This window comes from Ptychodera flava, chromosome 19 (assembly GCF_041260155.1).
Source record: "Ptychodera flava strain L36383 chromosome 19, AS_Pfla_20210202, whole genome shotgun sequence".
Classification (NCBI taxonomy): domain Eukaryota; kingdom Metazoa; phylum Hemichordata; class Enteropneusta; family Ptychoderidae; genus Ptychodera; species Ptychodera flava.
The window spans coordinates 33,269,053-33,283,967 of NC_091946.1; the positions used below are offsets into that span (position 1 = coordinate 33,269,053).

Below are 14,915 nucleotides of genomic sequence, written 5' to 3' on the forward strand. Positions count from 1 at the left end.
TGTTTGTCACCCGAGTTGGTCAGGCAAGGACCCGGGTTTCAGGTACCATGCAAGTTAATGCAGTCTTTCCCTAATCTGTTTCCATATGAAACTGCGATGACAGCCAGTGTGGGGTTAGTGCTACATTTACTTAGTTAACGTAGGAGAACGTGGAGGTATTGGACAATGGGCATCCTGTTGTTCTAAATTGATAGTCTGAATAAACTAAGCTTATATATAAATACATACTTTGATGTTAATCTTTACGGCCCTAATACGGCTTTTGCGGCCCGAATTCGTACGGCGGAAGGGCCCGAGCGTGCGAGGGCCCGTACGCCGTACGACCAAGGGCAGCAAAAGCCGTATCAGGGCCGTAAAGGTTTTATCATATAGGCCTACCTTATGGAATGATATATATGTAGTGTACATATTATTCAACATTGTTTAGGAGATAAAAATGCGTGCGATATCAAAAATCCATCGCCATTTGTGTCACTTTTTCATAAATACGATGGCCGCTTCCCGTCGCGGATTGACATACATAATGACGCCATTTGTCAATCTCCAGGCAGAGTCATCTTATCGCGTATTACCCACAATTCCTGATGTGTTCGATTCAGCGATTCATGAAATAACCGTGACCGACTTAATAAATAAAGGAATGTTAGTTATTTAAAAATATTTTGACACTATTTCATGAACAAGTTCATGAAACAAAATGAAAGTTACTCAGGAATTACTTCTTTACAGAGTATTTATCCATGAATAAACAAGTTTCAACCTTTGACCTGACCTTTGACCATAAACTTATGATTGCCTGAATCATGCTGTCTCGTATTCTCTCTGCATGCTTGCTAGAATCGCCATTATTTTGGTATTAACCACACTGTATGTGCCAAGATTTAATCGTAAGTACAATAAATAGTAATTTAAATGATATTTTTTGTGATTTGTTGTGGATTTTTGCGATTTGTGCGCGTGCAGTGCAGTGTCTGGGAGCTCGAGATCTCAGCTCGTCACAAAATCTGAAACTCTCATACACAGAAATGTATGTATGTGAACACTTCTGGACGTTGCTTTGATACTTCTGGTGTAAATAAGTAAGTAGGACCACCATGGACGATAATTATTTTGACCCAGAGAGTATTGGTAAATGTCTATGCTTATCATGTTTGAAGTCGAACTCTTGGAGATTTTATGAGATAAATAGCAAGAAATGGAAGAGTCTCAACCTGGCCAGGAAAATTTATGACTTAGCTGGGCTTCACCCAGAGAAAAATCAGCGTCAGAATATCGGTGTGTGTGACAGCCGCGCTGTTAAAGTAGATACTTGCTGGCAGTTAATGCAATCACTTAAGAAAAACATTGAGGTAGTTGACAATATGACTTTGCCAGCGAAACGAGGAACCAGCCTAGTAGATGATAGCGATCCAAATGATACAAAGCGAAGTAGAACAGGTCAAAGTGTTGCCAGAAAATTATTCAATCCATCTAACTCAACTTCAACTGACTATTTGCCACCATCACATACCCCTGGTAAACGTACTCCCATTGCTGATGTTCAAAGGACAATACACCCTTCTATTGAAGATCATAACTACCAGAAACAGGAATGCCTGCAGAAAAAAATAGCCAAAGGGTCTTCAAATCCTTCAAAGTTACCTTTTCTCAGGGAAATGGGATCCTTTGATGTTGCATATGACAAACTTGGGATAATTAATCCAAGTGAGGTCACTATGCTGAAAACTGCTGTTGAGAGTAGTGAAGTGGAAAATATCATCAATATGTGCATGCTTATCCCCAAAATATCTACTGGTGTGAAAAGAAAACTGCTTGAAGAAATCCACAATGCCTGCAGCGGGATAGCTTCACTAAAGAATCCATCAATACTGCGATCTATAGACTTGCGACAGAATGCAATCTTCCATATAGTTGCATTGAGGAAAGAATGAGAGGTATTTTGTAGTTTCATTACATATAATTGACCTGTCCTCAGCTGCATTAATTTAAAGATTATTACTCTAATAACTTGACTGTGATTTTTGTCTATATTGACCTGTTATCCCCAGCTGCATTTAAATTACAGAAAGATTATTACTCTAATAACTTGACTGTGATTTCTTGTCTATATTATTGGGTTCCCATCCACACATTTGAAAGAATTCGTAAACATATCTGTTCTGATACTTACTTAAAAAATCATGTTGTATGGTCTTTAGTGGTCCTGAAATGGCTTAAATTTGGGACAGTATTGCTGGTACAGCCTGAGATGGTTTATGGATAAACTCCCATACTAAAAAATGTCGTGGATAGAATTGAGATGTCTTCAGACTGACATGGAAATTTATGCATGCCATTGGGGTAGTAGTTCTGTGTATCCAACTCTTAGCTAAAATCAGTAAATTGTCTCATTTGCTGTATATTAAAACCACAATAAAGGCGACAACATCATTGTTTATATTGTACATGCAGTTGAAAAAAAAAATAGAGACAGGCCTCAATGACATGCTTGAGTTCCACTATGTTATGTATTTTTTTTAACATGACCATGCATATGCATAACAGTTTTTTAGCTCCGCTGTTAGCAATGCAGAGCTTATCAAATAGTTGGACTGTCTTAAGTATAGTGTGCAGGTTCTTACGGATTGTATTAGTAAAATATAATCAAATTATCCTGATCTAAAACATGTAAAGTCCTCCAGGCATCTAAATGCTTGACACACATGTCAGTTAGGTCCAAATATTCAGTTTGTCATCACAACCTGCATATACATTCCTGTTAATTGGTTACCTCACCATTTCTGCAACTTGGCCACTATGTCGCTTGTTGCTTGATTTTAGTTCATATATAAATTTGATTGTATAGATACTTAGTTTTAGTTGAAATAATGTCTGTCTGTTCACGCATGTCTGTTTGTCCATGTATATCAATTGGTGAAAGAGTTGTGTTTTGTTGTGCAAAGTCAATGTGAGATCAAATATCACAAAAATTCCATTCCTATCCAGTGAAATTGAACATCTACAGGTCATAGTTGCTGGCATGTTTCATCATATTAACACCTTCATGTATAAAAAATCAAAAAATCTCTCTCTACCTCTATTCTCACTCTATCTGTCTGCCCCTTCTCCCCCTCTCTCATCTCTTTCACCTTTCTTCTCTCTCTCCCTCTTTCTCCCAGATGTCAATTCCTTTTAGATGTATTTCTTGCTGCTGCTATTCCCCAATTTGAAAGGGTAACAGAACGTCACATTGGTCCCATTTCTCTGGTGTATGCTATTCTGATGCATTTAAGGAACCAGCAACTTTCAGCATATCAGCGTGTTCTTACTCTTGTAATGACAAAGGGGTCAATAAATGAACATGTAAGTGATGGTCTTGTGCACCTATCTTTCTTGCATAATCAGCTGCCTTATAAGGATGTACGAGCGGCAGATTTGAAAGTGTTGTCATTTCTTTAACTTGCCGATGTTTGGATTCTTCTTTGTAAGTGTAATGAAAGTGTGTAATAAAATATATGGGTCACTGTGCTCGTTTGTGAGATGCAAGACCATGAATTTTAGTATATATGGCAAAAAATGCTGAGTCAGCATTTTTTCAACCCATGCATTTTCTATGGGTGAAACAATCAATGCCATTTATCAAAAATCTAGCAAGGTGACCATGTAATTTTATTTGAATTCAAATGTTATAACCATGCACAGAGTGAGAGTTAAGGTGAAACAACTGGTGATTAAGCATATTTCAGTAAGCAGAACAACAATTATATTTCAAAAGAAACTAAAATAACTTAAATAATGTCAAAAATGAGCAACTTTGCCCATTTAAATGATGCATATTTTTTTAATAATTGAAAAAAGGTCAAGATTTATGGCGATATGTGCATATTCAGTCTATTCATCAAACATGTGGATTTGTACTTTATATCTCAAATTTGTATTGTTTTATCTTTCCTAGTGCTTAATGACCTGCAACAAGCTTGCTCTAACTCTGTCACCAACATCAAAGATAAATCTGTTGGATGAATGTAGCAAACAGACAACTTCAAAAGCTGTGCAGTTATTCAAGTCATGCTGTCTCTGCAGTCTTGTTGGTGACAACTGCGATATTCAGATCAAGCCACACGTCCAGACAAGTGACCACAGGGTACAAGATTGTCACTATTTTGCCATTCTATTGGTGTTTGCTCGTATGTCAACTCAGATCCAACAGATGAGTGCTATACCTCCTGTTCTGCTGTCTGAGAATATTGACATCAAACATTTCACCATTTGTACGACTGAGAGAACACGTTTGTTGGAGTCATACAAGGTATAGACATTTTCAAATACATGTAGAGCAGTGTATGCCTGTAGATTCATAATTATTTCTTATAATATTACCAAATATATGTGTACTGGTCAGGCAATGATTCATTGTAATTTGATCAAGTGTAAATGGTAACAACTTTAAAGTCCCATTAGCTACATCTTTGCTGCACAATATTGCTTACCAAAATATATCATCCGATTTTCAAAGATACTTTTACATTCCTTGTCATTAGTTACCTTAAATTGTTATGTTGTCAGTTGTCAGTCATTGGCACTAGATTGGGTCTATTGAATTCAAGCCCACATGTGTTCTCATTGGTGGCATTCATATTTGGCTTGTAAGCCAAACATTATTTTATTGTTAAAAATCTAAATCCTATTGTTCTTCATCAACATTTTAAAACTTCAAGGCCACACTTTGGGAAGACCTTTGGCTTGAGTCACCTTTGATTTGAAATAACGATTTTAATAATTTGAAAAGATCCAGCTAATGTGCCCACAGGGTATTCATGAATCATTAATGTAAATAACGAAATACGAAACAAATATGAAAATTATTGTAATTAATAAAGAAATATGCAAAATATGTAAATTATTATTAAAAGTAATACAGAAATATGAGAAATATGAAAATTTGTAATCATCATCTTCATGATGAAGCACCATAAATCCAGACCCATTATAATCTACTACATGTTTGCACTCATCTCTGCTGGAAAAGCGTACGAGAAATGCAACATCAGCATTACTATCTTGCACTTATATTTGGAAAATAATGTGTTTGCTATGTTTTTTATATTATTTTTCTTACTGTAATGTGTAGGTCATGTAGGCTAGGACGCATGATGGTCCGAAATTTACCAGCATTTAAATGGCTAGATACTATTTTGCCAAAGCATATTCTACACCAATTCTCTGATACTGCACAGAAGAAGTCAACTGTCAAACCACTTCAGATGATACTAAAGAATGAAGCTAAATACGAAGACTGTGTGTCAATACTAGATGAGTCCGTTGAAATAATTGAATCTGTCCATGGTGCTGCAGGTCAGTAAACTAGAAGATTTGGTGTTTCAGAGAACAACTTTTTCATTTGTCTGGGGCACTAACTAAAATTCTGTTCAATTTTGGCACAAGGTAAATGTATTGTGGCGCACACACACACACACACACACACACACACACACACACAGAGATTGATATGATATTGGAAATTGACTGTCAGCAAACTTTCCAAGTGTAGCACAGTTTATTATTACATAAACCATAAAAACTAAGTACAGGGAAACCTGTCTAAACCGGACCATGTCTAATCTGCAAACCTGTCTAGACTTGACAACTTTTCAAGTCCCTTTCACATAGAACACTATGATCAAGGAACCTATATAAACCTGGGATACCTTTGTAAACCGAACAGTGTTCTCAGTGTCTTTGGTGTTCAGTTTAGACAGGTCTTTGCATTGAAAATTCATTTCCTTTTGAAAGTGTTACAATTTTGTCTCATGTTTATCATCTTTTATCCATTAGTTATTGTTCAAAGATTCATCTGTGACCCAGTATGAACTATGATACTTGCTTATAACCATGTTATGGATATTTCTGTATTTGCAGGATTTGGTAATGAAATAAACTCAGTGCCTTATTATGGAGATCAGCTGACACGTGTGAGACTACAAGGTGCTAAAATGTTGCGTTCATTGTCTCCAACACGACGAGCTCGCTTTGATGCTGTTGGACCATTTCTGTGCACTCTTTGGCATATGAAGCAAGATTTTGTGCATGTGAGTTCATTTGTATTGCAATCATTCCTATCTCCCATATTGTATGATTTTACATGTATTTGTTTCAGTTGCAGCTAGGATAGAAATTGACATCAAAGAAGCTAGTATGCCTTTTAGGATGTACTGTTACCAAAATTTGTGTTCTGAAAGCACTTGTTGAATGTGGAACTTTAACTCTATTCAGTTCAGGGTGTCTGGAAAGCACATGTTGAATATGGGACTTTAACTATACTGCCACCCAGTTTCCAGAAAGCATCATGTGAATGTGGAACTTCAACACTATACACTATTCATCGTGTTAGGAAAGTGTCTTGAAAACTGGACTTTAATTCTTATACTTTATTTTGTGTCTGCCTTTATTGATATTTGGTATATGTCTCTTTGTTTGATTTTCTCAAAATTTAGAAAGCTTACAAACACCTATGGAAAGCAGGGGCAACAAGAGACCAAGGTACACTAAACTTCTTCAAGACCATTCTCCGGCTCTCAGATGTAAATGGAAATGTGAAGGCCAACTATGAGGCGCATGCACATCTACTACTCATGGTTGGAGAGTTTTATATGATGGAACAAGTCATAACGTACCTGAACATGGATGGTTTTGACTCCTGGCCTTCCTGTGTACCTCAAAAACATCATACATCTTGGCAAGTCAGTAAAGGTTTCATTGGCAAATAGCATTATTCTGGTATACTTGAGCATTATAAATATGCAGAGCTTCTTTGTGATGTAACTGGGGTCATCAATGATCAACAAGCTGTTCAAGCAGATGAGGTGATGAATCATGCTTCACATTTATGTGCATGGGCTATGCATTTATTGCACATGAATGATATGGCTAAAGAAGGAGATATTGACCGAGCAATCCTATCATGCAAATTTAATGTGCCATATTTCTTTACACACTCAAAGTATAGTAAATATTATGTTGAGTGTGTTGATTTTCTTCTTAAAACACAGCACATCTGCTCACCGCAAATGCGCCTCCATCTGCTTGATACATGCTTTGTCAATAGTCATGGTGGTCCCGGTAACAATGTTGAAATAGATCTTGTGATGGAGCATTCCATCAGAAATAAGAAAGATGTAGTTAAAACCCTTGGGGCAAATAAGACAGAGAGTGCTGTCAAACGGGTTACTATGGCTGCAGATACCGTTGCAACTATAACTCACAAATTTGGCAATGCAATTGGTGTACTGAAAAAGGTCTGGTAAGCATTCAAAAATCATTCAAGAAGTAGACAGGGTCAAAATCAGGGATAGTTTGAGGCAGTTAAGACCATTTGAATTCTGTGCTGGCCGAAAGTATAGGTCGGTGTCCAAGCTTCCGTCATCACCGATTGCACAAATTAATCATGAGGAGTTGAATGTATCGCTCAGGCGGGTTATTACCAGGCTTGTAGAGGCCAGACTGTCCATGTACATGAAGAAAATGATCTTGTTGAGCAGGAATGCCAACCAGAATTAGTGCAATAATGACAACGAATGCAAAACATCTCTTCAAATATTTGATTACATAATTTAGCAAGCAAAGTGCAGAAAATGTACAGCCAGTTTGGTTAAATTAAACTTTGCACAGAGCTAATGATCATGACATGCATGTTCTCATAAATTTTTGTTGTGATACAGTAGTGAATGACCGCCAAGCCTTCAATTTATGTCAAAAATAATGATATCAAAGTTCCAAAGATTTAAATAACATTGAACTGGCAGAAACAGTGTCATCGACTGATGACTTTTTTTACTCAAACTGTTCACAAATTTACAAGTTTGCATTCTTGGGCAATTTTTTACCTGTGATCTTAAATGACCCATAGTATATGAACAAAGAATGTGTTTTAAGACAGTGCTGAAGATCTTGGTCATAATGTAGTTGCATTTCCTATTAGTTGGTTGATGTAGAAAACACGCGAGGTTAATATTTTTGACATGGCATACAATTTTCAGTGAATATTTCTGATATGGGAAACACTGAAACTGTTACCTCCAAAAAAAGACTCTTGCACCTGGTATCTAATGCTATTTTGTGTACCTTTCTAGACCATTCACGTCTATAGTAGCTTCAGTGACATATGTTAGTCAAACTGTTAGCAAACTTACAAGTGTGTATTTGAGGCATTTTTTTCCCTACGACCTTAAATGACTTATATGAACAAAGAATGTGTTTTAAGGGACTGGTCAGTTTCTTCGGGCGGGGGGGGGGCGGTGAATTTTAGGGGGGGGGGTCACCCTGTTCTTTACTTTGGTGATAAGGGGGGGGGGGTCACCATGTTTTTGAAATGCCCAATATGGGGGTCAGTGTGTTTTTGAATTTCAACAAAGGCTCATTGCCTAAAATGCATCGTGTCAGCCACAAATTTCATCATTCAGTTGCATTTTTCGGCGTGCTTCGGTCGCGTAACTTTAATAATCAGACATGTTTCTCAGCACACCGGACTTTAACATATCAGGCATACATATATCAGAGATATCTGTATGTTCAATATTTTTCAGTGTGCTCTTCAAAGACATTATTTTAATATATCAGCCATTTTTCAGCACGCCCTTCCGGTGCATGACTTTAATATACAAGACATATATATCAGAGATATCAGGATGTTTCATATTTTTCGGCGCGGCCTTTGGGCGCCATACTTTAATAAATAAGAGATATATGTCAGAGATATCTTGATGTTCGCTAAGTAAAAGTGTACCATTATGAAATCTGCATTTCATATGAAAAGCATGACAAATTCCTGATACTTTATTGTACCCTCTATGAGAATTCATTATGAGAAAGCAACATGCACAAATATTTCACAATATATATTTGATACAGTGACTTATTTTAGAGATAGAAAAATGACAAAATATCTTTCCTTCTCATTGATGCAACCATTTTCCTTTTTGTCTAAGGTTTTCTGTAGAAAGATGCTTTGTATGACCAAAATAACAGTTAAAAAAGGCAGTTTTCCTCATTATTAGCTGTGTTTTTATAGTTTCAATATTACAAGAAAAGGTCCCATATATATGAGTTCGCGTCGGGCGATACGCTGCGCCAATGTCCTCGTGCATTCTTTGCGGTATTTTTGTGATAACCTTAATATTATACATCTTACATTCGTGACTGAGGCATCAAATTGTCAGAGTAGTGACCATTTTCGTGCAATGTCGACAATTTCAATTTTTTTCCAATTTTATTGCGCCAGTTTGGAACACTATCTCAGACGCGCGTCTGCAAGTTTTGGAGTGTGTGTACTACACACATACTATGTGCAGAGCACGCGTGAGACATGTTCTGGCACTCATTCAATAGGTCCATTGAAACCGTTCAACAGTGAATGCACAGATACACCCACAGGGATTGGGCGTCTGGAAACTGTTCGTGTTACAGGAACGCGCATTCCGTACGGCTTTTTTTAGCGCACGCAAAATTCTATTGTTCTCAATGGTAGATGTATAATAAATATACATACATATACATATACATATATATATATATATATATATATATATATTATATATATATATATATATATATATATATATATATTTATGTCCACTATTTTTTTTACCCTTGTCACGCGGGGGGGGGGGGGTAATGGGTCATACCTGTTTTCAAAATTTGGAATAAGGGGGGATCAGCGACTTTTTGGCGTCGGCAAAAAATAATCCATTACCCAAGGCAGAAGAAACTGACCAATCCCTAAGGCAGTATTGAAGATCTTAACCTCAATGTAGTTGTATTTCCTAACAGTTTATAATGAAATTAGTTAAACATTTGAGGTTATTTTTGACATGACAGACCATTTCCAGCCAATATTTCTAATATGAACCACACTGAAACAGTTATGCTGCCATAGGAAAAGACCTCTACTAGACCATTCACGTCATTCAATTGTCACTATTTTTTGTATTTGATCGCCACAATCAAAAATCTAATCTGTAGCTTGACATTTAGGGTAAGCCTCAATGCCTTTGAAAATATTACTGTTCGAATCCTTGGTGATAGAGTAGGTCAATTCAATTCATGCATATTTTTACTAAGACTTCATCCTGTCTTGAGTTCCTAGTATTTTAACTCTTAATTTTTTTGAAATTTATATACATTTCAACATTGCAGATATACAAATAGTTCTATAAATCAAATAAGCTGTTAAGGATGTACGAGCTGTAAAATCAAAAGTATTGTCATTTCTATAAATTGTCAATTCTGGGATTCTTCTTTGTAAGTTTTATCAAAATGTGTCATAGAATATGGGGGTTACCACACTCATTTGTGAGATACAACACCATGAATTTTAACATATTAAAATGCTGAGTCAGCATTTTTTCACCAATGCATTTTGTATGCGAGAAATATTCAATGCCTCTTATCTACAGAATTTAGCATGGTAACCATATTTTTCTTTTGACTGAGCTTTATGCAAATTTTCATGAAAATGACATAAGTAGAAGTTGCTTTTCCAGCAATATTCTCATGTAATCCTATGGGAAGAGACAAATTCATGGGCACATATTATGATCGTACATCCTTAAGCAATCAAAATATTTATGTAGTAAATAATATTTCTTGCAACACCAAGTACTTTTATGTGTAATTCCTGACCAAAGAAAAGGTTGACATATAAGTTTTTTTTTTTCATATGATTAATACAGATCTCAGTCTGGTTTGAATTCATCATATGTGTGTATTTGTCTCATTTGTTTCCCACCCTCTACTTCTACTATTCGTATTTGGATAACAGAATTTTTTGGTGTCACTGGGTATTGGCAGTACTTTCAGTACTATTGTTTCAACTTACTTTGATGACAATTATATCCAGCTTTTACAGTTCACCTCAGATTTACCACTTGTAGGGGTTCATTTTAAAGCTCTTTTAATAAGAAAACTTTTCACCAGCTCAGTTTTTGAAAATTAGGTTTTTTTTTTATAATTTTGTTATTCCACATAGAGTTAACATAAGGATGACGGCCATGATGAATTTCAAATATCAGTAAATGTTGGGTGGTTTGTTTCTCTTGTACCAAAATTGATATGGTGACTCTTAAATTCTATTCTTGAATTGGTGAGACAATGGTTGAAAGTTTACTTGAGGAAAGTTTGAACAAAAGATTAAATCCTTCACTTTCAAGGTGTATACTACCTTGAAGCCAGAAAGAAAAACAATAATTCATCAAATTTTGTTTGGTCAAGCTTCAGAAGCAGCGAGCAAATATTTTATTTTATTTCAAACCAGCAAAATAAACCACTAGTTTCACTGGTACTGACAACCCTGTCACAATTTTACAACTATTGTCAATAACAGAGTGAATTTTATACAGGGGTGAAACAGGATAAGCTTAAACATGTGTTCAACACAAAAATGGCAAATACAAACAATTACTGTACTTACACAGATCCACCTGATGGCGGGCATCTAGCAAAGCAATATTCAAAAAAACAACTAAACCAAATCTGCAAAAGTAGACACAATTCTTATGAACGATTTATTTTGTCTTCTTGACTCAAGGAATTTTTTTTCTGTAAAAATTGCCTCACTACATAGTAGCTATCTTTATGCAAAGTACAAGGCACATATTTCTGAATGTCCATGTAAAACCTTTAGAATAGTTATGTTAATTTTCACAAATATTCAACATTTCCTTTTCAAATTGGGAATATCTCAAATTTCAAACTATAGAAAAGCAGCAACAGATTCCTTACCGAGTGTATCAGGAACCTTAAGTTGACACTAAAACGGTAGAGGCAAATGTCATAGTTACTACACATTTGAATTTGTTTTTGATAAACATAATAAACAATTACATCTAACAGAACAATTACAGCAACACTGACAAGGCACAATATCCTCTAAAGGCTTCCCAAACCCAAACACTTTCAACAAGGTCTGTCGCAAGCAATTTGTGGTTATACAGTATTCAACCATTTCATCTGTCATGCCATCAATATTTTTTGCAATATCACTATTGTTAAAATGGAGTATTGCTTCAGATTTTTGGCCATTCCGCCCGCCCCTTCCAATTTGCTGAACATAATCAATAAGATTGCGAGGTGGCTTTGCATGTATTATTCTCGTAATTGATGGAGAATCAAACCCATTCCTACACATGAAGTACAAAATACAAGCCTTATCTTAGGCTCTTCCCTTTTAAGTTCATTTGTTATATAATTGATCACATACATATCTTGTGTAGAAAAAATACAACCAAAGAAACTATTTTCCAGTGTCGGATTAGCAAAAGATCCATTGCATATGTTTGTGCTTCTGCCATCCAAGAAATTGGCATGTATATTAGGGTGACAGGATAGCTTCTCTTAGCATGGAACAGATGATTTAATTCTGGTTCAAATACCGAACCTGCACATGCATAAACATCAATATTGGACTGTTTCCTGCGTCGATCAAGGAACATATTCGGTTTGTCTGGATTCTCCTTGATAATGTATGGGTCGACCATCCCTAGGAGCTTTGGTATCAAACCAAAGGCATTCACTGTTATTGTTGCACTGAGGGCAATCACTGGACAGCGAAAGAAGGTGGGTAAAGTATGAAGTAGGGCAAAAGCCCGCCGGAAGTCTTTGGCCCTGAAAAAAATTGAATACTAACTTCATTATCATGCCAGTATATGTACCGGTTATAGCATTTCTTTCCTCTCATATTACAATGAAATCAGTCTGTATGAGACCTTTTGCAGCCATTTCGCTATATCAATAAATGCTTGCTGAAGTGTAAATTTTCCTACACTATGAGGCCAAACTCAAAGTAATTAATTCTTTATTTTGCGTCCACTCAAAATGGAGAAAGTTATGAAGTTAAACAGCTAAAAAAAAGAAAATTGAACATGTGTAATTTTTGATTTTTTCAAATAAAAATATTATGAAATTTTGAACTTGGAAAAGCTTTGCGCATATGTTCTAAAATTCCACATTTCAATACACTCTGTGTGTTTTTACTAAAAACTCAAGTGGACGGGGATACAAAACAAAGAATTTAATTACTTTGGCATAACCGACAGCACTACAAAAACTACTCTGTATCTACTTGTTATAAAATTATCAACGATATTCTTTTAAGAAATGTCTTGCCAACATATTTAGTTTCAAAAGAAACATCCTGATGAATTAGAATGTAAGGGAATTTACATGAAGGCCAATGTTAAGGTTAAATGGCTTTAATAATATTTTGACATGTTCCTTTTTTTTTGTAGTGTGATCCCAGGTAGACAAATATAAATTCCTGGCAAATGTCTGACATGCACTCACTCAAACCACACAATCATGTAACATGGTGACTGTCATGCTGAAATTTTCATTCAATGAGAAATATGTGACATAAAAATAAAATAAACATTTCAATACAATTGAATTATAGTTTATGTTTATATGTCAAGCCCAGTCAAAATTTTGTCTGACAATCTGGGCAATATTTGCCAAAAAAAGAGGCAAGAGATTTGCAGGTAATGAGCCCTTGAAACTTACTTACCATAGTTCCACAGTATGGCACTCATCAATTACAACAGCCTGAACGTTCTGTTGGAACTGAACATTATCCAATAAGGAATGTCCTCTCTTTGTATTCAGGATTGCTTCCGGGTGACAAAATACTATATCAAAATTTCCTTTTATGATGTCATCAAGTTCCACATCAGTTGTCAATTGAAATTGGTAGTCATCGTCTTCACTAGTCAGTACTCCAGCAGCCATGTTGCATCCAATATCCAATTTACAAGCCTTAATATGAAGCTGTGCAAGTCTTTTTATTTGATCTATATGGATTACATTCAAAGGGCTCACAACAAGCACAGAAGCAGTGCTTTTGTTGAATTTTCGTCTCAATATTTCAGGGAGTACCTAAAGACAAAATGAGGAAAAACAACTCTACAGCAAAATATGAAATATGAAACACTGAAATGAACTATTTATAACAGTCTATTGATAAATATTTGATGTGATTTAGTACATATCAAACCCTGATAAGATACAGTTGTCAATATCATGGTGCACATTATTATTATTATTATTATTCTTATTATTATTATTGGTATTGCTGGTGTCAGCCAGTTTACATCAATGGTTAGGCCTAAATATAGGATATATATATATTTATAGGACTATATAGTATGGATTTAGGAATAAGACATGATTATAACTCCATGGTAAAAGTAACAAACACGAAATAAAAAATATAGCCTGCATGTTTTTGCATTTGTAACTGCAATAAAGTATCGACTATAACCTTGTCACAACTAAAACAACTGTATGAAAACAGCAGCACTGCACATAGACAGTTACCAAGCCTCGTCAGTCATACAGAAACCATGGAGTCATCATTGATACGATTTGTTCGACAGGCCTAGATTCTGTCAAATTATTGATTAATAATTTAGTGTATTTACAACCGAGTCTTCGCCTCCCACCACACAGCTTATGCAGACAATGATCCAAGAGCATATCGAGGATATATCATACGGATCTATACCTACTTGGTATATGAGACTTTTTCCATATCCTGTCGGCAAAACTGCCACCAGATCGATATATCGTGTTACAATGTGTTCCAGGCATTCCCTCTGTTTGTCTTTGAGCTTAATTCCTGGGAACAACTCACCAACAACCTCATCAATATCAACCATCGTCAACACGTTTCCTGATACAGAGCATGAACTTCACAGCAAATGACTAACTCGTTCAATGAAAGATGACTTTGACGCAAGACCACTGATACATAGACAGAAATACTGACGGCAATACTCAAAATTTCTCTCGCATTGTTTTATTTTAATAACGATAACCAACTTGATAGGTATAGATGGTTTTCATACCAAAATTTCGAATTCTAAGACAGAACTTTACCCAATATCATG

At 35.7% G+C, this 14,915-nt stretch overlaps 1 long non-coding RNA gene across 1 annotated transcript; it reads right to left on the minus strand.

Moving 5' to 3' along the window:
• Positions 1 to 12,294: 12,294 nt before the first annotated feature.
• On the minus strand, positions 12,295 to 14,573 carry LOC139118295 (uncharacterized). The gene is made up of 3 exons (XR_011548667.1): positions 14,535 to 14,573; positions 13,535 to 13,902; positions 12,295 to 12,636 (listed from the first exon to the last, which is right to left on the minus strand). It is a non-coding gene; the product is annotated as an uncharacterized lncRNA (long non-coding RNA).
• Positions 14,574 to 14,915: the final 342 nt, after the last annotated feature.